Source organism: Sus scrofa, chromosome 4 (genome assembly GCF_000003025.6).
Source record: "Sus scrofa isolate TJ Tabasco breed Duroc chromosome 4, Sscrofa11.1, whole genome shotgun sequence".
Classification (NCBI taxonomy): Eukaryota; Metazoa; Chordata; class Mammalia; order Artiodactyla; family Suidae; genus Sus; species Sus scrofa.
The window spans coordinates 24,065,308-24,091,206 of NC_010446.5; the positions used below are offsets into that span (position 1 = coordinate 24,065,308).

The 25,899-nt window shown below is 34.0% G+C and overlaps 1 long non-coding RNA gene across 1 annotated transcript in view; it reads right to left on the reverse strand.

Moving 5' to 3' along the window:
• Positions 1–25,899, reverse strand: part of LOC110260236 — a 911,564-nt gene that overhangs the window by 519,594 nt on the left and 366,071 nt on the right. Inside the window, exon 3 of the long non-coding RNA XR_002343153.1 lies at positions 5,956–5,998. This is a non-coding gene — a long non-coding RNA (uncharacterized LOC110260236). The remainder of the gene's footprint in view (positions 1–5,955; positions 5,999–25,899) is intronic.

Below are 25,899 nucleotides of genomic sequence, written 5' to 3' on the forward strand. Positions count from 1 at the left end.
GATATGATTCAAGGAATTGCTCCAGCTAAGTCTTTCCTTTATATCCATATCAATTTTTCCCTTTCTCCTGGATGATCACCAACTGTATAGGACCATGGTATATTTCCTTTGTGACTTAAAAAAAGATAAAGTTAATAAAAGTGAAAGATAAAGAAACGTCTTAATTCCATTTATCTTTCATCTACTGATCTAAACTCTCTTTCTCTTTACATAAAATTTTTTTGAAGTAATTGTGTGTGTTTTTTTTCAATTCCTTTCCCACTATCCTCTATTGAACATGTTCTTATTAGGTTTTAACCTGATTAGGCTTCCACTGAAACCTTCTTTAGGAAGGATACCGGTAACTTTCACATTGCTAAATTAAATGATCAAACCTAAATTTTCACCTGCTTTGACACAGAAATAACATTTGACAAAGTTAAACATTTTCTTGTCCATGAAGCTGTTGACTCATAAAAGAGGTAGTATTATGACATTGGATGGGACAACCAAATGTGTAAGGTTTTAGTTGAGAGCTAAATTAATAAGATGTGAATTTTCCTCAAATTAACTAATGATTAACCTATGACTTCAATATAAACACAAATGAAATCTTAGTTTCTTTTATATTTCGTTTTATCTTTTTTTTTTTTCTTTTGGCCTTTTTCTAGCACCGCACCCACAGCATATGGAGGTTCTCAGGCTAGGGGTCTAATTGGAGCTGTAGCCACTGGCCTACACCAGAGCCACAGCAACGCAGGATCTGAGCCATGTCTGCGACCTACTCCACAGCTCATGGCGATACCAGATCCTTAACCCACTGAGAGAGGCCAGGGATCAAACCTACAACCTCATAGTTCCTAGTTGGATTCATTAACTACTGAGCCACGACAGGAGCTCCCTGTTTTATCTTTTGACTATTTTTAGGCTTACAGAAAAGTTACAAAAATAGTATTAAGAGTTTTCTTATACTTCCAAACCCACTTTCATAATGGCAACATCTTACGTAACAATGAAGTAATTATCAAGAACAGAAAATTATCACAATTAAGCAAGCTTCACAGTAATAAATATGGTTGACAAGATCCACCACCGGATGCTAAAATTAGTGGCTTAGAAGAATGAGGAGAGAGAGGAGTTGTATTGTCTCAGATGGTAACTGAGCAGGACCTATGATGTCTTCCTGGGACAGATTCCCCTCCCCCCACATCCTTTGCTTTAGCTCCTCTCTGAAGTACATAGATAATAGAATCCAGTATACATTTCCTGAGTTGTTTTATAGATGCTGAAACCACCTAATGGAAGAAATTAACTTCTTGATCTTCATTACCATCATTAGCATCAAGACCTTCTGGTGCCTAAGGATTGATAATGCTAACCCCTGCAATATTGCTGTTCCCTCATTCACATCAACTGATTGTGCACATGCTGAGAATTGTGCACAAGTTGATCATATACCCTGAGATTTCTTCTCTCCCATTTGCCTTTTAAAATGCTTTGCAGAGACCCATCAGTGAGTTTGAACTTTTTTTTTTTCTTTTTTTTTTCTTTTTAAGGCCTCACCCATGGCATATGAAGGTTCCCAGGCTACGGGTCGAATTGAATCGGAGCTACAGCTGCCAATCTATACCGCAGCCACAGTAACACTGTGGGATCTGAGCCACGTCTATGACCTACATCACAGCTCGAAGCAAAGCCAGATGAGTTCAAGCTTTCTGAGCACTATCTACCCTGGACTCCTTGCTTGGTGCCCTACAATAAATGCTGTACTTTCCTTCACCACAACGTAGTTGTCACTATATTGGCTATGCTGTGTGCTGGTGAGGGACCCAAGTTTGGTTGGGTAACAAACGTACCTCCCACAAGATATTAAGTATCTGTTACAAAGAGAAAGAGTGTGTATTTACAGTGGAGGAATTTGGCAGACAACAACCAAATGATCAAGGTAAACATCACGAGTAATAAGAAGGCTCAATATTGTAACCTGAGAGTATGCTGCACTGAAAAGCCAAAATCTGAAAGTGCAAGAACCTAGCTCCCAATTATGAGAAAAATTTCAAGAGGGACAACAGCAGAACATTAAACCAAGTCTAAGGCTCTTATGAGCCTGGGGTCTTATGTGACCACACAGGTTGCACCCCCTTGAAACAGACAGCTCAAGCTCCGTCCTCTGTGACTCCTCGCCTCTCACACTGGTCCCACAGCTTGACTTCCTCACTGTTCCCTGAACATGGCAAACATATCTTTGCCTGAGGGCCTGTGCACTTGCTTTTACTCCAGACATCTGCATGGTTTTCTCTCTTTCTCCTTTAGTCTTTACTGTAGGATGACTTTCTCAGCCAGATCCTTCCTGATTGTCTTCCTTCAAATGCACTTCCCTCACCCCCAGGGCATCTCGTTCTATGATTTTTTGCTTTTCTCTTATTAAAAAACCTCATTTACATCTCATATACTATGCATTTTATCTGCTTATATTGTTAAATATCTTTCCTAAGGGGATGTAAGCTTTATAAGGTGAGGGAGTTTTGTTTCTTTTGATATGTGCTCTTTCTCCAAGGTCTATAATTATTAGTAACAAGATGTGCAATAAATATTAAACAAATGAAGTAATGTCTTGTACTTGGGCCAATGCTAAAGTGGAATTCAATCAAGGAAACAACAGCCAGAAAGAAAATAGCAGTGGGGATCAAACACTCAGCAACAGTAGAAGTTTTCAGCCAAAAACAAAGGTAGCTAGAAAGAATGTAAGCCCTTCAGTAATATTGTCCTTAGACATTAGCAAGTAGAACCTGTATCTTGGACTCTCAGAGGGCCCTAGTATGCTTTGCCATATCTTTGTCAACACTTACAAAACCCTGCATTCTTCTGAGTCCTAACTCTCCATTTTAGGAGTATGGAACCCGTTCTGGAGAATAGTCTAGTGCATAGAGATTTCCTATTGGCCAGTGTCATACCTCTTTCATGAGACCATGTATAACTGAGCCACCAGAATGGTGCTTCTGGTGGAACAATAGAAACAATTCTAGGTGGAAACTACCAATGGCTCCCTTGAGTTGGAGTTGCCCACCATCAGCATTTGGATTATGGTGGCCACTCCAGGCTACAGTACTCCAAAGGGGAAAGAGTGGAGTCCATTAGCTTGAACTCCCACAGCCAGTACCCAGGATGGGCACCACACCTTTTTCTATACTTCATACCGTATCTCAGGAGGTTGTCCATTGGTGACCATACCTATTTCCTGCAAGAGCACTGCAATATCAGTGGGCTATTCCAACCAATGCTCACCCTTTCCTACAATTGATATTGTTATTCTGTGTTCTTCCAGGTTGGCCTTATGCAATACCAGATGAGATATAGACAGAATACAACTCTTCTTCTTGTTTTTCCCATTGGTTTATTGCCTATCCTTTCTGCTGGTGGTGGCATATGGAAGGATATTATGCCATCAACATTAAAAGAGATTAAATTCTAGAAACAACAATTATAGCCTAAAGATTTTAAGAGATGTCATGGTTGGATGATGTGTCACTCTACATTTATGCTACAAAAGTTAGGAGAGTATTTGAACATGACCAGAAACAATTAATATTCACATTTTCTTGCATTTATGGTCATCTTCAATCAAGCACAATAACAACCTTTGAGAGAGTCACTCAGGAGAAATCAGCATGTACAGGCAGCATGCTGCTTGATGCAGCATTATAAGTAATGGTGTAGCTGCCTTGAAATAAATGGTATTAGGAAACTGCAGGAGCAAAACTATCTACCTTGTTTCACAACCAATAGATTCTAAAGAATCCTGGTATTGTGAGTAGTAAGATCATTGCTCTCTTTTACAGTGGAATAAATTAACTAGAAAGGGTAAAAAAGCAGGTTTCCTAGCATTTACATAAATAGTAAATGGTGCCTGAACACTATAAAAATTCTTCATGTGCAGTGATTAGACAATAAACTACCATGCAAGTTTATCTTCTCAATTATTCCAAACATTTCTCAATAAATGACCATACTTCTGATAGACCCATGAATTTTGTAATCCAGTTTAAATCAAGCTGCTTGTATGAACAGAGGTCATACAAAAGAGCTTTTGCCTGGAGATGCACACACACTAGATACACACATTCCTTTGGGAATGTGCCAACTTTATGAAGAAGGCAATGAATTTCCCAAACAAAATGGGTTCAAGATACTGTTTTGAGGCACAGGGTTCCCTGAGTGATATCTAGGATAGATGATCTTACGTTTTGAGCCAGAAGGTAAGGGAGAAATATAACTCTAGGAATTTACTCACTCCTTGTGTAACCTCAATCAAATAACATTTTAAATTCTCCTTACTTTTTCTCACTTATAAAAATGACTAATTGGATCATTAGGTCCTATCTAAGGTTTAAATTTCATTTCTTTGAAGTGAATTCTGACCTCCACTTCTTCAACTATATCCTGAGAATGCATGTAAATTGTATTTCCTTATGACATCACAAAAACCAGTTAGGTAATAATTTGGACACATGAGGTTTCCTTAGGCACAAAAATAATTAGAAAACAATCACTTTTTATTATTATATGCAAGAGTCTTTTTTTTTTCTCCAATATGTGGTGACTTTAAGTTGGAACTAAAAGAGAATTTAATTCAGCTTGGCTTTAAATATCCGTAAGAGGGTACAAAGTCAATAACTTAAAAAGAAACCTATTAAAAACACATATACAGGAAAATTGCAGTCAAGCAGCTACACCATCTGGGTCATATGAAAATGAGAGTGGTGATGAGTGTCTGCATGCTGATGGTGCTGCGGACCTAATCAACTCACTGTCTCTCCAAGCAGTCATGTCTACAGATTAATGAAGAGAGGTGACAGAATAAAACTTCCCGCTGACTTGCTGTGGATAAGCTATTTTGCTCCATCACTGCTTCAGCTTTGCTTACAGGATCGTATTCACTCTAGCATGTGCTTTTCTACTAATCGTTTTGACTAAATGAACCAGATCTCGTGGTAAAAGGTGCCAACGACATCTGGTAGCTCTAAATCAGAATCACTGGATAAACTCAGCCATGTTGTCTTTTACTCAGGGATGATCACAAATCAGCAGGCTGCCACTGACCCAACACAAGATGTCCAGGTGTTACCACTTTGTCGGGTGGAAGACAGATGTCTTAGGGCTTTCAATAGGATTGATTCTATCCTATTTTCAAGATAGTTTCTAATGTCAATGGAACCATTTTTATTGTGATCCTTTCTAACAGATTGCTTTGTAGTTGTAACCACTAAGCTGTCTCAACCTTCACCCGAGAATTTTATTTTGTCATGGTTATCTCTTACATACAAGACATGTTAAAAATAAAGCCATTAAATACATTCTGGCCTTTTGGAATTTTTTTTTCCACCTACAGATTGCTGCTTTTATTTGAAAATTAGTGGAACTTACTATCTTTAAAGTACAAAATCAAGTAAATATTTAAAAGGCTTAGGCATATAGGTATTGGGGCCCCGGCCTCTTGATAGAACTTAGGTCTTTAAGGATTAACAACAATTCGATATTCACCCAGATAGAACTCACCACTGCTGTCAGATTCAACCAAATTGTATTGCCAATATACCACAACGCTTTTGTGGAAATTGCAAAAAGACACACAATACAAACCCCATACATTTCTTCAGGCTAAAATGTATCACAGTTTTTGGTAAATTAAGCCCAGACAAGAAATCAGCACACACCCATCCTCTGCCCCCCACCCCCGCCACAAGCCCTCTGAGGCTTTACACAGTGCATACACTAAAAAGTACAGGAAGGAGGTTACCTGGTGCAAATGTATAAGATTTGTGAGGACCTGAGGCAAGAGCAAAATTAAAGGCTTGCAGACAGTACCCAAAAAGCTTTAAAATATTTTTGTGTTTATATATATGTAGTGAGAGATAGATATAGATACATATATATTTAAATTCATGAATAAAAAAATTAAAAAAACTTTTTCTCTACCTTGTCCAGTGGAGTATCACGAAGATTTTCTGATGCAACAGGGCTATAAAATGAGAGAGACAATTGATTTTTATAAGAAATTAATGAGATAAAACACAAAAAAATCTTGAGATTCAAACTAAAATGTATAATATTTCTATATTTTTTTCCTTTTATAGAAGCTAAACTTATTTTCTCATTAGAGAAACTTTCCACAATACTAAATTTAGCATACTAAAAGTGTCACTAAAAATCAAACCTATAACTTACTTATTTCAATAATATCTACACTTCAATAGTTTCAGGAACAGAATGTCTGGTGTTACTGGACCTTGCAAATCATTCAGATAGTGGGAAGAGCTGGAGTAAATTGTTCTATGATTAAGTTTTGAAGAACTTACTAGTACTGATGGGACATAGGGAAAAATAATTCAATTCTATCAAGGAAAATATTTTGTTGTCCCACTTTTCTTCATTCCACATATCTTGAGCTTCAATTTGTCAAATCTTTCTTTTTACGTTTTTCTTTATTGTTATCATGTCAAGGATGAGAAAGAAGAAAATAAACTAAAAGAACAGTTTCTGTATAACACTGCCCTGTTTCCCCTCCTAACCCCAAATCCTTAGTAATTTAGATGCAACAATGCTTATTTTTAGAAGTAAATTATTCACAATGCCTCTGCTTGAAACAAATCTTGGTGAGTTTTGTGTGTGTGTGTGTGTGTGTACATTTTGACTTTTTGACTACTTTCAAACTTTTATCAAAAGTAGGATATTATTGCAAATTTTCTAAACCAACTTTGAAAATAGATATACATTATTCAAGCCTTTGCCCAACACTTTTTTATTTTAGTAAACAGGTTGCAATTAACACTTTTTCTAACAGGCTCTTGAAATTAGTCAATATTGTTTAACACCCAATATCATATCATTTTATTTACTTCATTCTATAGGTAACCAAGAATTATATTGAAATTTATATTCATTGTTCAAAGTAATTTCTCATTTTATTAATTAAAATACCTTATTTTAGATAACAACAAGAAGGATTACCTTAGTGATATAAATTTATAGCATTCTTAATGTATCTGTTCTGTGTAAGACAGTTGCAATTATTGCCATTTAATACTATAGTATTAATAAATGATCCAACATATTTAATCAAGTAATTTACATTTAATATGAGTTGTGCCCCAGATATTGGTTTGGTTCTTGAGGATAAAGATTTTTCTTTCAAAAGACTTCATAATATTGTGGAAGTAAGAATCTCTTAAACATATAACTACAAAATTTCGAAGTAAGAATAAATATCGCAATGAAGTCAGAGTGTTACAAAGACCAAGATCTATAGAGAGACAGATTTTATTTTATGTTTCTAAAGTAAAAGAAATTCTTTGCTGTGACAAAAAAAACCAAAATATTCCATTTGTTCTTTCTTCTTTTCTTCCTTTTTATAAATGGAACTGTTCCTAACTAAATGGCCATATATGAAATTGTAATGTAATAAGATACTTACTCATAAGCTACTATATTGAAATTTATATTATTAGGTTAATTTGAGTGTGCCCTACCTTGGGACACACTTTAAAAGTTCAAATTAGCTCAAATTTATAGAAAACTTTTTGAATATCAATTGACCATAGATACATGAACTTATTTTCAAACTCTCTACTTTGTTCTGTTGGTTTATAAGTTTATGTTATTACCACAGTGTTTTAATTGCTATAACTTTGTAATATAATTCACAATCAGAAAAGTGAGATGTCTCAAGTATTGTTATTCTTTTTCAAGATTGCATTGACCCTTTGGGGTCTTTCTTGATTCCATATGATTTTAGGATTGTTTTTTCTATATCTGCGAAAAGTGCCTTTGGGATTTTGATAGAACTTTCAGTAACTCTGTAGATTACTTTGGGTAGTATGGATATTTTATTAATATTAATTCTTCCAATCTATTAACAAAGAATGTTTTTCTATTTTTGTGACAACATGGATGGGCCTGGAGGGCTTTATGTTAAGTACAGCCCATGTAAGGCAGAAACTGAAAGTCAAATACTATAGGATCTCATTTATATGTGGAATTGTATATAGTCAAAATATGTCCTCTCACAGAGGCAGAAAATAGAACAGTGGTCACCATGAGCAGGACAGAAGAGGAAATGGGGAGGTGATGGGTAAAGTGTGCAAAGTCTCAGTTTTGCAAGAATTTTGGAGATTTACTAAAAGGCATAGTACCTATAGCTTATAACACTGTATTGTGTACATAAAATTTACTATAAAATAATAGTAACAATAAGAAGAAGAAGAAGGAGCAGGAAGAAACTTTGAGAGATGGTAGGTATGTTTCTAGCCTTGGTGGTGGTGGGTGATGGGTGGTGATGGTTTTATGGGTGTATACTTATCCTCAAACTCAGTGAGTTACATACATTCAATATATACAGCTTTAAAAAACAGACAAACAAAACATGAGAAATCATTGCTTTCAAACTTACTGATTTTCTTAACTCTTCTGATAACTTTAATCCTGTGTACATATTCTGATTTCAAAGTTTGAGTTTCTTTCCCTATAATTGTACTCAATAGTTCTTTCTCTCTCCCTCTCTGTCTCTCTCAAATCAAAGAAGTTTATTGTTTCCACCACCTGAAGTACATTTTAATGCAGCAATCTAGGGAGAACATAAGATACATAATACCACACTTACAGTTTACTTGGACTAGTTCATAATGAACATAATTTAGGGAAAAAGTGTCTAGTGTTGAAAAAAGCATCATAATTTCAATCAGATCTGTACAATTAAACAAAAATGCTGAGCTATGCTCAGGAAGATATGCTAGTTCCATCTTCATATGCCAAACTCATTCCTATCACATGTCCCCAGTAATGTGCATTAGCCAATTATAATAGATTCACAAGACGTTGTTACTTGAGTTTTATATTTGCAAAAATTAGCTTCAAAGTTTGCCTCAAATATCTTAGTGCTTTTTGAGATACATCAGCTGAGTGCCGGCTTCACAATATAAAGATAAAACAACTTTTAAAAGAGGAAATAAAAAATTACTTTTTAAAAAGAATAAGCCCGTTATGAATAAACCAGAATTTTAAATAAAAATATAAGCTTTGGTGATATATACCTGCTTGCTATACGTAAAGTATAGCATAATATCTTAATGAATTAAAATATACATTTGATTCCTATGTACAAATGATTGTACTTTTCTTCTTTCTTTTTTTTTGTCTTTTAAGTGCTGCACCTGTGACATGTGGTGGTTCCCAGGCTAGGGGTCAAATTGGAGCTCTAGCTGCTGGCCTACTCCACAACCACAGCAATGTAGGATCTGAGCCGTCTCTGTGACCTACACCACAGCTCAGTGCAATGCCAGATCCTTAACCCACTGAGCAGGGCCAGGGATCCAACACACATCCCCATGGATACCAGTCAGGCTCCCACTAAACCACAGTGGGAACTTCCAAATGATTGCTATAATTATGTTGCTATAATTATCCTTAAGTATATTTGACAGTAAACATTAAGTAATTTATTATACAAATTTTTATTTTAATATAAGTAAATCATAAATTCTAAATAATAACATACTGATTTCGAACGATCACATTCTTTAGACCACGATATTAAGAAGTGATATAAAAAAGATCAGATAGGAGTTCCCGTTGTGGCGCAGCGGTTAACGAATCCGACTAGGAACCATGAGGTTGCGGGTTCAGTCCCTCCCCTTGCTCAGTGGGTTAACTATCCGGCATTGCCGTGAGCTGTGGTGTAGGTTGCAGACGCGGCTCGGATCCCGCGTTGCTGTGGCTCTGGCATAGGCCAGTGGCTACAGCTCCGATTGGACCCCTAGCCTGGGAGCCTACATATGCCGCGGGAGCAGCCCAAGAAATAGCCAAAAAAAAAAAAAAAAAAAAAATCAGATATATTCATTATCATTACAGTAATGAATATTAGAGTGATTATTGTGATTGAATATTTGTAGAATCAGTAATAGTATTGAGATAATAATAGAGAAATAACATTATTGATTGTTTTTTCTGTCCTGCTAAAATAGTACATGCATTATATCATATTATCCTGATAATATTACTATAATTTACAAATACATGAAACTGATAATTAAGTTTAATAACCTGCAATTAAATAACTTGCCTAGGTTCCCAAATTAGTGATAAAGTTGACATTTATAAAGAATGTGTTAGAAATCTGTACATAGAACTTACATATGACCCCACAATCCCACTCTTGGGCATATATCCCGACAAAACTCTACTTAAAAGAGACACATGCACCCGCATGTTCACTGCAGCCCTATTCACAATAGTCAGGACATGGAAACAACCCAAATGTCCATCAACAGAGGATTGGATTTGGAAGAAGTGGTATATATACACAATGGAATACTACTCAGCCATTAAAAAGAATGACATAATGCCATTTGCATCAACATGGATGGAACTAGATAATCTCATCCTGAGTGAAATAAGCCAGAAAGACAAAGACAAATACCATATGATATCATTTATAACAGAAATCTAATACCCAGCACAAATGAACATCTCCTCAGAAAAGAAAATCATAGACTTGGAGAAAAGACTTGTGGCTGCCTGATGGGAGTGGGAGGGATCGGGAGCTTGGGCTTATCAGACACAACTTAGAATAGATTTACAAGGAGATCCTGCTGAATAGCATTGAGAACTTTGTCTAGATACTCATGTTGCAACGGAACAAAGGGTGGGGGAAAAAATGTAATTGTAATGTATGCATGTAAGGATAAATTGATCTCCTTGCTGTACAGTGGGAAAATAAAATTAAAAAATAAAATAAAATAAAATAATAAAGAATGTGGCTAAAGTCAGAGTCCTCTGACACTCTCTCTAAAATATATGATCACTTAACATATACACTCCACATTAATCCAACTTTTCTGATCAAGGTTATCTATTACCTTCCTAAAGTATGTATGTCCTTATCTTTTATTTTTTTATTTTATTTATTTATTTTTTAGGGCCACACCCGTGGCATTTGGAGTTTCCCAGGCTAGGGGTCGAATCTGAGCTACATCTTCCGGCCTACACCACAGCCACAGCAACCCCAGATCCAAGCTGCGTCTGCGACCTACTCCACAGCTCACGGCAATGCTGGATCCCACTGAGCAAGGCCAGGGATCAAACCCAAAACCTCATCGTACCTAGTTAGATTCCTTTCTGCTGTACCGCAATGGGAATCCAAGGCTTTATCTTTTAAAAGTAATTTTAACAAATTTATTTAAACTGCCCCCTTTGTTAATGGAAAGGCTGTGTTACACTGAGTTAGTAAGGCGTGATGACTGTTGGGTCCACTTTAAATACGTCTTCAGTTTTCAGATTTAAAATATGTATATTGGGGTAACCACTGTGGCACCATAGATAGGATCTCGGTGGAGTCCTAGGAGCCCTGGGACACAGGTTCCAACCCTGCCTGGCCCAGTGGGTTAAGGATCTTGCCTGCTGCAGCTGTGGCTTAGGTCTCACATACGACTGGGATCTGATCCCTGGCCCGGGAACTCCATATGCCGCTGAGCAGCCAAAAAAGAAAAAAATGAATAAAATACATATATCCAATCTAGTCCTTGTGTATATAGTGACTGAACTTGATATTTCTTTGAGCCTTTCCAGTTTCATAAGGCCCATGTGTCTGCAATTCACGATCGCTGCCACTAGGTGGTAATCTTGTCATTACCATCAATGAATAATTTTCAGATACATTAAAAGTTCACAAACTCCTTTAGCATTAAAATCTATGTTGTAAAACATAATATACTCTATATGCAAAAATAAAAAATCACTATTTTATATACTTATATAAAATTATTGAAAATATGAAACTGGAATATATAGTAACCTATCCTATTTTGGAGTGCTTAGTTTTCCACTGTGTGAAATTCACTGAATGTGTTCCTTCACTATTCGTCAAAATAATATGAGATAAGTGCTAATATCCTCAAGTAACACAGGTGGGGTCTACTAGAAATTATGGAGTCAGAATAGCAATATAAACATTCTAATCCAAAGCTCAAATGTACATCTGCTGTAATATAAATGTTTTGCTTCTCTTGCTTTTTTTAAAAAAAAGTTCAATAAAATGGAAAAATATTATTTGTCAATATATTTAAATGTCTTTTGTAATGTCCTCCATTACATAATTTTAAATTAAAAAATAATAAAATTTTATTTTTAATTAGTTGTGTGAAACCTGGTAAGAGTCACAAGAATATTTTAATATTTTTTCCTAGGACCCAGACCTTGAAAACATTCAAAAATGTATTATATACATGCTTATTTAACTATAGTAACTGTACTTAATAGTAATACACTGTATACTTGAAATTTGTTGGGAGAGTAGATTTCAAGTGTTCAGTCCACATGGACACAAAAGCAGCCTATGAGGTGATGGATATGTTAATTACCTCGATGGAAGTAACCAATTTGCAATGTATCCTTAGGTCAAAACATCGTGTTGTACATACACCTTAAATGCATGATACTTATTTGTCAATGTTCTCTATAATGCTTGGGGAAAAAGATGTGGATACAAGTCATTTAGGTATTTGAAACTTAAATTTACTAAGTTATGATAGTGAGTCTTAAATTTCATTTTATACTCATTATAGTCCAATATTCAATGACTGGTTCTAATCTGCATGTGAGAAACTGTATAGTCAGGAAAGAGTCCCAGTACAGGTTTCAGATAAGTACATGCATATTTCATTCAATACTAAGAATGGGAAAAGAAGTATCATATGTGAAAAACCTATAACCAAATTCTAAGGAATCTCTTTCAAAGGATATAAAATAAAAAGTCTAAGAAATAAGATATCATTGCATTACAATAGTTTTTGACATGTCTATATAAAAAGAATTGGTTATGTGAGAGCACTGTATAATAATTGTGAAGGCCCTATGCTAGAATATTGTCATACCTGAGGAATGGAAAACAGTTTGAGAACATGAAATGTGGCTTGAGCTTTTTTATAATGGGGGAGTGACAGTGTGAGAAGAAAAAACAAACAAACAAACCCGAAACTTTTTAAAATCCAAACATCGGAGAACTCAATGTCATTTTCAGACTTCCATTTTCAAAACCTTGCATCAAAGGAAATGTAAATGAATAATGTAAAAAGACAATCTTTCTAATTATCCTTCCTAAGCAAAATTAGTTATCATATTTTGCTTTCATTCATAACCAGTAATAATTTATCTTGCTTTCTTTGGTGTAAAGAATTTTTGATAAGATACTTTTAAAAAACACTTTGGAAAAACAAATGAAACTGAATTTAACATCACAATTTTCATTATTTTAAATGTAAGAAATTATGGGTAGTTAGGTAAAAATCTGCTAACAGGTGTTTTAAACATTTTCCTCTTTGGCTACAGCATTGCCACTAGTTTTATTTTCATTTGAAATTTTCCACTACAGTTAGATCTACTCTATTTGATGGACATTCATGGAGGGGAGAATGAAAAATACTAATCCCACTTTTAGTATTTACTTTGTGTTGAGTGACAGACTGCTTCAGATGTGTTCTGTACATAGCGTATGTTTCATCTTCCTAATAAATTGTGACAGGAAAAGTCCTAGCTGTGGACTGAAGCAGAAGGCTTCACAGCAAAGGAATGATTCAGTGGAGATGGAGGAGCTACTAAGATGATGGCTGTGGCTCATGGGATGTTGGTTCCCCAGGGCTCAGGGCAGAGATACCCCTTCCTGCCACTGGAATAAAGGTCACTCCAGTCTGGTAAACTGTTTAGCCAGATATCAGCAGTACCAAGGAGCATAACAGGGTAAGAACTGCCTGGCCCCTGTTCTGAATAAACCAATCCCTTAGTAAGACATTGGGAAATATGTCTTCACTCTCTTGTCAGGTCTTTCTTCTCTTTCCCACAATCCTCTGAATTAGAAAAGGGGTGGATTGTTACTGTTATTTTTGAATTTATTATTATAAGTTATTGTTGCTATTGTTTTCCCTTGAGCAAGAGATATAAATAACTGTTGCTTCTTTTTCAAGTGTAATTTTAGCCTCATTCTGTTGTGCTCTTTTTCTAGAGGAGATCCATTTAGACACCCAATTATAAAATAACATCTGCTTCCTGGCAGCATCTAATTCAAGGTAAAGCCCTGCTCCCTTAAGCACTTCCGATGTCACCTAACAAAATCCCAAATTATATAATAATTCCTTTCTCCCGCCCTGTCACTGAAACACCCCACAAGCACTCTGGTTGTGCATTCTCCTCTGTTGTATCAAATCATGAGTCCAGTTTGTTCAGCTACAGTGGTATCCCTGGTAATCTTGGGCTAAAGGGCACTGACGCTTTGCATGTGCCATTCAAGGTATAATAGCCAGGGTTAAAAACATTACTCATACTAATACAGATAAACAAATTTCAAATACTTTACTCAATCCACTAATTAATATGAGAACTGTAGACAATAAAGCTGCTTAAAAAAAAAAATTTGGGGAATTCCCGTCATGGCTCAGTGGTTAGCAAATATGACTAGCATCCATGAGGATATGGGTTCGATCCCTGGCCTCGCTCAGTGGATTAAGGATCCGGTGCTGCTGTGAGCTGTGGTGTAGGTCACAGATATGGCTCGAATCCCACATTACTGTGGCTATGGTATAGGCTGGTGGCTAGAGCTCTAATTCAACCCCTAGCCTGGGAACCTCCTGGCTAGACAAAAAAGACCAAAAAAAAAAAATTTTTTTTTTTTGAGGAACTGGCTCTTTATACTCATTTTGAGAAAAAAAAAATTGATTGTTAGACTAAGAGTTAGAAACAAATCTAGTCCTACAGAGAGTGAAAATAAAAGGGGAGAGGAAGGAAAGGAAAACCAGCTTTAGTGGTATCTTATTTACTGAACAGAAATCTACAGGTTATGTAAATTAACAGTTTATTTTCATATTCTATCTCATAATCAATTGCACTTAACATTTTCTAGAATATGAAGTAATTCTTGGATGAGCTTGCTAACTTATTTTCTTAGGTGACATTGAAATGATATGCTGTATTCTTTGTTGATTTCCACATTTTAAATAATTTTTTTCTTGACAGACATATCTTTCTAAAACTTAGAGCATGCCTAGGTACCACAGGCAAAAGGGGAAATATTCTTTATGATGGATAAACTATATACAGTAGATTATCCAGACATGACTGAGGGAAAATGTTAAAATATCGGAAAATTATCTTTCAGGACATGTAGTGTAGCTTGCAGACAATGTCTTGATGCATCCCTATTTTGCATGATTGTAATCTGAACATTCTGTAACGTATCTCTTTGCATTCTATATTTAATGCCTTCTAGTCTCACCCCAGGTAGACTAAGAAGAGCAAAAATAATAATTCCATCATTGCTAGCTCACCTTCTCTCTCTAAAAGTTTCGTTAAAGGATATTTTCATATTAAAACAAGTAGAAATTGTACCAGGGAAATAACCTAGCAGCACTTAGAGGTGCCAACGTTTTCTCAGACCTCTAAGTACTTAAGAATTAGGCTCTCTGGTTACACTGCCTTTGGCAAATCTAGATTATAACTTTTATCATAACCATGATCTTTTTCTTATTTTTCAGTCTCAATTACTTTCTGAATAGAGATATTAGGACAAATGTTAATTTAATAAAAATTTAAATGGCTAGCTTGCAGGGGCCTACAGTGATGAGTAAAACTACAGTCCTGTCCTACATGCAGCTTGCCATCAAGTAGATCAGATATCGGAGGCGGGGGAGGGGATTCAATAATGTGATCACATAAAGCACTAAGTACAAAATCTAACATATCTGCTCAATAAATGTAAAGCATTATCACTGTGGAATTATAAAATATTTCTAATTTTTATTTTAAATATCTAGAAAATAAAGTATTTAAAAATTCTTATATAGTTAAAATATATTTGCCAATACTTTGCAACCTTAATTTTCTTAGGAAAATGTTTGTTTTCCTATATTAAGCAAAGTTTAGAGATGTAGATACATATATATCCTTTCAATACTAGAACTAAAAAAAATAAGTTTTAACTCATTCCTATATACGTGATGATAAGTTCCAGATTAATGTTCCCCCAAAGAAGAAAGGTTTGATTACATTTAATTTCCTCAGACCTGCCAGAAAAAGTCTATTGATACAGAAACTTAGGAAAATTAAGTCTTCTTTGTTCTATGAGAAGAAAACTCAAATACTGTGCCCCATAATATTCACTTTATTTTTCAAGAGGTGACTTGGTAAGTGAAAATGATTTTTAAAAACAAATAAAAATTAATGAATACCATTTGGACTACATTTATGAGGAAAAAACTCACTAAAAATATGTAATGAAGGACCATGTTAAGAATCAAATCTGATTCATAGCACCCTCTAATCAACAGTGAAGTAAAAGTTTATTTCTCATTCTTTGACAGCATAAACTACCGTGAACCTAACTCCCATTAAAATACTAATCTTCCTGAAAATATAGATAGTAGCACTAATCATTACATTCCATCCCTATACGCCACTAGACTTGCAGCTGCATAGATCATCTATACAGACAGCATAGATAGTAATTCTAAAGCAAGATACTCTTCCCCAACGAGGTCAATTTTCTCTGAGTGATATGGTACTGATCTATACATGTGAGTGAATGAAATATGCCTACGCCTGCACTTTACTGTTTTGAAGGATGCATAGAATCCAAATATTTAAAAATCGCTGAAGAACTAAATACTGATAGATATTTGATCAATTTGGGATTTTAGAATTTGCAATCACAAGCTCTTTTCATTGACAGGCAAGGAATTCAAAGTGGGGTTTATAAAATTTTGGAATTCAGCTTATTTAATACCAAGTAATTATTTAACTAATTATCATGAGATGCAGGGTGAAATATAACTTGGTTGAATATTTAGCATCTATTTTCTCTCTTCTTCTCTGTAAGTTTTCAAATTTTTGGACAGCAAGCTTTTATTATATTCCTGCCTCTGTGTTCTAAATGTTTACAGGGATCTGATCATTTTACTCTCCTTATGAATTATTACTATTAGGATTCCAGGTTAAAAATAATAAACTTCGAAATAAAGAGATTAAGATAACTTGTCCAAGGTCACCCAGTTTGGCAGAAATGGTATGTAAATTTGAAGTCAGAGGTTCTGCTCTTACTACTCCTGTGCTACTTTCACAGTATATCTTCATCTGCTCTAGAAGTCACTATTTTCTCACGCAAATCTAATAAACGCAATTGAAAAAAATATTTCCATATTGCATATAAGGGCAGAGTTAAAGGTACAATTTAGCACATGGTTATGTCTCAATAAATGTTTTTGAATATATATAAACTTATGCATTAAATACCATGCACAATGAGTTTACATATAAATATATATATTATTTAGTATTATAGAAATGCTAGGAAGAATTTCAGAATATAAAACATCTAGAAATTTAGGGTTGTCTAAGGAGCCATTCTTGTGATACACTGAATAACTTTCCATATTTGTAGTTAATGTGAAATGTTACTGAATTATGCTATACATATAGAAACATGCAAACATCATGAATATATTTTGTTTCCCAAAACTGATAAAATTTAACAAGTGAATAGTCCATGAATCAAACTCAAATTGAGAGATAGAAAATTAGCAGAATCCCTTGGGACCACTTTATACTTACTTCTAATAACTACCCTCCCTACTCTAGGATAAATAATATTCTGACTTCTAACACTTCGATTGGTTTTACGATTTTGCTATTAAACCACACTGTATATATTCTTTTCTACAGGCTTTTTTTTTCTGTCAATGTTATGTTTTAAAAACTTTTGGACAGTTTCTACTAAATCTGAACAGTATGCATACACGACAATTAAGTAATCAACACATATACATATACATCCAACAAATGCACACACACAAAAATCAAAGACCTAGATAAAAATATTGAGAAGAACCATTCATAATCGTCTTGAACTTGAAATAAACTAAAATTCTATCAATAGTAGGACTAAGTTACTTATGTATACTCACATCAAACATAAGGAAATGCCACAGAGAGATGAGAAACCACATGTAACAATATGGATATCTCACACTACAATATTGAGAGAAAAAAAACTCATATTTCTCTTTAAGACTCATCACTGGTGACTTACAGTTATTAGGAAGTATCAACTTTAAAAATTAAGCCAAATATATGCTATTAAACTAAACCACTCATGGGGCCACTAACATATGACTTGAACTTTAAATAAATGCACAATTTCCTGGTAGCCATTGGAAGTAAAACAGCCTTTTAAATTTATATGTGAAACCTAAACACTAAAACAAACTAGTAAGTGTAACAAAAACAAAAAAAGAAACAAGTATAGAGAACAGGTTGCCATTGGGGAGAGGGCAGGAAGTGGGGCAAGATAGGGGAAGCAGACTAAGAGGTACTAAAGGTACTAAGAGATACAAAGTATTAAGTAGAAAATAAATAAGCCGCAAGGATATATTGTACAACATAGGGAATGTAGCCAATACTTTATAATAACTATATATGTAGTGTAACCTTAAAAAATTGTGCATCACTATGTAGTACACCTGAAACATATAATATTGTACATCAATTACACTTCAATTAAAAAAAGAAAGTAAAATAACCTTTTGAAACAGCTCAGTTCTGGCTATTTGCTCTTTAACAGAGAAAAAGAAAGAAATGACACATCCAAAAGTTCATAAATAGCATTTTACCAGGTAGATCTAACTTACGCAAAATTCCATAGCTTTCTATTTACATGTTTATTCATCAAAGTTACTTGCTTACCATTGTCTAAAGTCTCAACTACTCTTTGTAATCACTGAAATTGACATCACATCTGTTAATTTCACACAGATTTCTCACTCCATTATAATGTTAAATTTTTATACTACTTTCTGTTTCTAGTGAATGGAAATTGAAGATAATCACTGGAAAAAATTTTCTAATATATAAAACAATGAGATTGCAATTTTAATCATAATGCATAACAGTAGAGTAATTTCAAGACATCTATTTACTTACAGAAATTTACAAAGAAGCTATAGCTTTAAATAAATTTTAGGAAAATTAATGATTATAATGAGAGATTATAATATTGCAAATAGTACGTCTGAATATTTGGAATCATATTTCCTATGAACATTTTCCTTAAAAACAAATCTTATATATATTTTGCTTTTATAACCAATTTTATAAAATGAATATTCTTCTGTATCAGTTTTTAACTGAATAAATAAAATGTACCTACCCAAGTAGCAATAGGTTTTCAAAAGGGTAAAAAGCATTGAAACAAAATGATCAATTAATATGATATGTAGTTAGCCAGAGCAATGTATTATGAACGGTTTATCTCTAATAACCCTTCAAGTAAATGTTAAAACTACAGAAAAGACTTTTTGGAGATAAACATGAAAGATATTTTCAAAAGTAAATGTATTGTCTCAAGAGTTTTAAAAATATTCCTAAAACATTATTGAGAAAAGCATATTTATATGCAATCTAAGAAAAAATAAAATAAGTGAGATGTCAATAAGTGAGATATATTTATATGCAATCTAAGAAATGTAAATAAAGAGTTAATGACAGTGTCCTTTCTTATAGTATTTTTTTTAAAGTGAATTATTTTAACACCAGGAAACTTCAGTCAAATGTTTCTTTCAGATTAATAATGAGCAACATGTATACTATGAAAAAGCAAACAATCAAACAGGGAAAATACTGACACAGACCATGCTTGGTTCAGAAATGCTTTGAAAGTGAAAGTGACAAATATCCTCAAACATAAATACTAATGAAAAATGCTTTTGGCACAAACCTCCTACACCTGATTTAGTCAATTGTAAATGGTATTTTGGCAAAAGTAATTTTCCTACATGGAATTCTATTTTTTGAGTAGAGCAGTAGATAGAAAATAACACAGAAACCCAAAAGGAAAGAAATAAAAGTTGTCTGAGGATTTTAGAGTTGTATCTCCCAGGAAGACAGAATTTGAATTTGTTTTTCCTCTGTATTCAACTTTCTACCTGTCTCTCCCTCCCTTTATCTGTATTCCCTTCCTTCCTTCCTCCCTCCCACCAGCCTCTCCTTCCCTTTCATGTTTTCTTTCTCCCACTTCCTAATCCTCCTACTTCCTAATCTTCATCATGTAATAATTACTACTCGACTTTGCCCATGAGCAGGCAATATGGTTAAATCACGTTTGAGAACCTAGAAGATTTTAACATCAATTTTCTTGCTCATTAAACAAACACTTAGAGTGTAATCATGGAAGGGTATCTGGGATCTGGCAATGAAAGTATGAATAGAAGTATCTTTGGTGTCCAGGCTATAATGTTGTGTTGAATGAGTAAATCATTTTAAGAAAATTGTTATGGGCTCACTATGGTAAATGCGATTCTAGGGTATGGTCCTAGCACAGTAGCACAAGGAAATAACTGGTCAGTTTTCTCCGAGAATCTTGAGAAAACATAATAGGAAAGGTTATATGTGAATGGGCAGGTCATTCCAAAATGTATATAAGCAAAAAAGAGTGGTTTGGAAAATCGTGGTATAATCACATCAAACTATAACTGGTCCTCACAAATTATTAGAGGGAGTCATCCATAAATGAAATTAGCCAGTAGAGGAAGTATCTGATGAAAGAAGACTTCGATATAACTTTCTAAGATACTTGCACTTCAGACTACAACAGTACATGAACGACATTTCATTAAAATAAGAGAGTTAGGAAGGAAACATTTCCTTACAGAATTCCAAATAACACATGTAGATATTCTCATTTTCAGACATAGAGCTTAATTCCTCTCCTCTTGAGAGTAAGCTGGATTTAGTGACTGACTTAAAGAAGGTAGAAAAGGAAAAAAAAAATAGTGAATTGACAGTAGAAAAAATAAGCAGATATAACTTTAAGCCAGTGACCACTGTTAATAACATTACTTATAATTATGTTAATATATTTTGCCTTCTGGCATGTGATAGTGAAAAGGTCACTTCACTTCAGTGTTGTGTTCCTCAAAAACTACCCAAATCTAGTCATGAGACAGCATTAATACCTTGCTAGTATTCATGATAAGCAAGGGAAGTCTGAGATATTGTCACAAATAAGTGAAGAGTAAGAAACTTGAGGGTAAATGCAGTGTGGTGCCCCGAATAGGCTCTGAGAAGAGAAAGATGGCATCCATGGAAACCTTTATGAAATCCTAAGAAAGGCTGCAATTAATAGTAATTTGCCAAAGTTAATTTCTTAGTTTTAGCTCGGAAATCATGTGGCATGATTATGTAAGATGTTACCCTTTGGGGAAATTAAGTGAATGTATAAGAGCACTCTCTGAACTATCTTTGCAACTGTTGTACAAATTGAAAACTATTTTAAAATTAGAATTAAAACATTAATTTTTTTTTTAAAGCTGTGGGAAGCCAAACCAACAGCAGATAGACAGGTAGCATAATAGCAGGTTAAAAAAGTTATGAGGTTGCACGAAAGCCATGGATGGGAGATGCAGAAATGAGAAGATTTGAGATAGTCTTGGTATTGCCTCTTTCCCTTGGAATCTGATGTTTATGTGGAGGGTGAAGTGACAGTTGAAAACCAAACTTTGGTCAGAGTGAATCAACCTATGTTTGTCTTAGCAAGGTATAGAATAGAGGAGGAGAGCCAACTGGGAGAGAGGGTGATAAACATTTCCATTTTATACACAATTTATCCTTCTATATGATATCCATTCAAAGCTTTCCAAAAGGTAATTGGACTTTATACATCAGACTGTGAAAGTTACATCCTGCTTATTCTAATACTCCCTAATTGCATGTTTCCAATCTTACTGTACTTCCACATAAAAAATATGGCAACCATGTTTTTCTTTTCTTTTCCTTTTTTTTTTTTTTTTTTTTTTTTTTTTTTTTTTTCTTTTCAGGTCCACACTTGCAGCATATGGAGATTCCCAGGCTAGGGGTTACTGCCAGCCTATACCATAGCCACAACCACACCAAATCCGAGCCGCGTCTGCAAACTACACCACAGCTCACAGCAACACCAGATCCTTAACCCACTGAGAGAGGCCAGGGATCAAACCTGCATCCTCATGGTTCTTAGTTGGGTTTGTGAACCACTGAGCCACAAAGGGAACTCCCAAGCCATGTTTTAAAAAATCAGCTTTTTCCTGAAAGAGGGATTTCAGTCTTGGTACAGTAAAAAGACTTAGATTAGGGGAAGTACAAATGTAACAAATAATGGAATTATCCAAACTTAGAAATCTGTATTATTTATACTAAAATTTTCATAGACAACAATTTTTATTAAATCTAAAAAAACATGAACATGGAGTTCCCATAGTGACTTGGTTAAGAACCAGAGTAGTATCCATGAGGATGTGGGTTCAATCTCTGGCTTCATTCAGAGGGTGAAGGATCTGATGTTGCTGCAAACTGAGGCATAGGTCACAGATGTAGCTTGAATCTGGTGTTGCTGTGGCTGTGGTATAGGCCTGTAGCTGGAGCTCCAATTTGACCCCTAGCCTAGGAACTTCCATATGCCACAGGAATGGCCCTAAAAAGAAAAAAAAATTATATATACACACACACACACATATATGACATTATACTGAAGTACAGTAAGGTTATAAACCTACAATTAGGAAATATTACAATAAATAGCATATATCTGCCATAATCTATTTTTAAATTCAATCATATTTTCAGTTGATCTCACTCATATATGATAGCACAACACAATTTAAATGTGGGGTTAGAATTTCATATTTCATAGTTAAGTATATAACTGATCACAAAGCCCAGTATCAAAAACGCAATATACAAAACAACTGCTCTCCTGATGTTTAGTTGCCTCACAGCTGACTTTATAATTAAATCCAAGTATAATTAATAGACATTGGGGACATCATCTATGAAACATCGCTGAGAAACTTTTAATCATTTAATTTGCATTTACTAATGAATATTAATATGTATATTATGTTACTTATTTAATAATTATTTTCTGTAATCCCAAGTGTTAGTGTAATTCACATGTAGTGGTAATGAAGAAGCTGAATTACTGAAGAAAGCAGCAGCTTAATAAAGCTGTAATTTTGAATAATAGTTATATCTGACTCATGCCTTGTCAACACCTAGTGCAAATGTAGCTCAATAAATATTCAGTTGATAAAATTATTATAGATTTAATTTAAAAAATCACAATCATTTTGACTGGGACAGGCATTAAGAAATTTAGTCTGAGGACCATTTGTTATTATTCTGTACATTGTATGGTTCTTGGGTTATTTGGTGATTTTAAAACAGAATAGCAACCTAACAATTTCATCATTTTAAAAACTTTAGTATATAATGGATTATGACTTTTAATGAAATATGATTCCTTTACGAAACATGTAGGTACAACTGATCAATACATGATATGCACAATGATTGTTAGACTATCTCTGTTAACCTAATTTAAAAATGTTACTGCCCATCACATATTTATTCTACTTTTGCTATGCCCAAGTTGTTATATTTTTAGTTTTCATACTCTTGAGCTATAATAAAATTAGGCCAACATTTCATAATTTATGAAAAAGTAAAATAATGAAGAAAATAAATGCCATTCAATATGATATTATTAAATTAAGGGTAAAACTGAACTTTAATATAAAAAATTTTATCTTGAGTGGTGATATAAGTGAATCAGTAAATATGATGGTTTTGAACAGCAACTCAAACAAAATAAAAACTTAAAAATGAGAATTGGAAGTGTGATATCTGAAATATGATATTGATTGGATTTAATTAAAATACTGGCCAGGAGGTTATCTTTTATGAATCTTCAAATAGCATCATCAAGCATCAAAACTGTCTTTTTTTTTAAATACAGTAAAGCAAGTCCTCCACAAACCAAATAATGTTTTTTCTAGAAGAAAACCAAAGTAATGTTCATGCATGTAAAATTTATTAATTTTGTTGCTAAAAGCAAGAGCACACCCCAGAAAAGAAACATCACTCAGAATCTTCTCACTTACAGAAAAACATGTCTGAGTTAAACTTCTTTTGAGGAGTTAATAACATCAGATATAATATTAATGAAAATATTATTATTACGGAGAAAGCAGAATAAGCTATTGGCAAGATTCCTCTATCAAATGACAGCTAGGCTTCATATAATATTAATGCCTTTAATGTGGAAAAGCAATTATATTACATATGCATGCTAGGAGAGTCTTTCATTTGCATTTGGACAAAAAACATTGACTTAGAGACTATAAATTAGCCTTTGCCATATGAATAGTTCATATAAAAAGGAAATGTGCTTAGATTTTTTTTCTTTCCCCCACATTCAATGTTAGTCATAAAAGAGGTTTTTTTTTAAAATGTATTTAATGGTTATTTTGTAAACCATGATTTAGACTATAAAATGTCTTCATAGTTTTTATTAGTAAAAACTCTATGTAAAGCAACTTGTCCTAAAATTCTAATATATATTTGCTTTACTGACAGAAAAACTGTCTGCTGGTAATAAAGCTCTATCGTTATTTATTCAATTTGAAAAATATAATGGAATTAAATAATATGAACACTTCACAATCACTGAGTTTTTAATGTATTTTCCAAAGAAATAATAATTGAAAAAGTCCCCCTTTAACAATATATATATGTTGAATAAACATCTTAATTGTTAAGTAGAACAGTGTTCACATGAGTTGCTTAAATGAGAAATTAAGTGTACATTTAAGATGCAGATAATGCCAAAAAAGACGTTTTATTTAATAAGTATACTTTTCAAGCAGTATATCTAAATGGCATTATTAGAATGATGAATAAACCGAACCTCTGACTTTATGACTGTTTAATTTAAAATAATCTGTGAAGATAATAGCAAACAGCTTAATGATGAAAATGTAATGTTACTTGACACTGATATTTATTTATTTTTAGTAAAGGAAATAATGGCATATCATTGTACATGTTTTGAAACCATGCTCAAATATGGCTACGAAATGGGAATAAAAGATTTCTCAGACTGAGTGTATCCGGTGAATAAAGAGGAATGCATAAACTTCAATCTCCCACAAAGAAATCCCCAGTCTTGCAGTAATGTGTTCACTGGGGTTTAGCATCTGTTAGAACACAGAAAGCATTCTTTGATGATCAGTTACTTGTTTGAGGGTCAAAACTACGGTAGAAACTAGCTACCTGCTGCCTGGCCAGATAACCTCTAATCCTATTGACATGTTATGGTTCTGTTAAAAAGTAGGTAAGATATGGAATATGTTAGAACATGGTAGGTATTATGGAGAAAAATGAAGAGATGTGGGATGAGAAGGAAACGTGATGAGAAAATTATGGGAGAAGTGATATTACATACAGTGGCAAGCCTTGCCTAAATAGAAAGTAGATTTTAGTAAATATTTAAAAGTAGGTGTGGGAGAAAGTCACATGGATAAGTCAATGCTATAGTCAACACATATTGTTTAGAGATTAATTGGATATTGAGCAGTCTCGCTACTACAGAGAACAAGCTTAACTCCTGCATTGAATGATATTCCTCTTCATATACTGCAGAGATTAAAAGTAAAGTCAAAGGAAAATTTTAAATACCCAATCCATGCAAGACCTACTAATGGTGCAGACTTTTCAGGAATGAAGGTGTGGATCAATTTACCACACGAAGAACCATGACCAGCCGAGGTGCTTGCTGAGAGCACAGGGAATCATAAGTGAGTAGTGGAAGAAAGTAATTATAAATGTTAGTTATGACCAGTGACTAGTTGCAGCATAGACTCTAACTGCTATAAGCAGTTCTTTCTTATTTGTTGTGACTATGTATGCATATTTGTTTTGAATAAATTTATAAAATCTATCTTTTCTTCCCTTTGTTACTCTCTTATCATCTAAGTTGTATTAATAATAGCTAACTTTACAGAACATTATTTAAGTTAG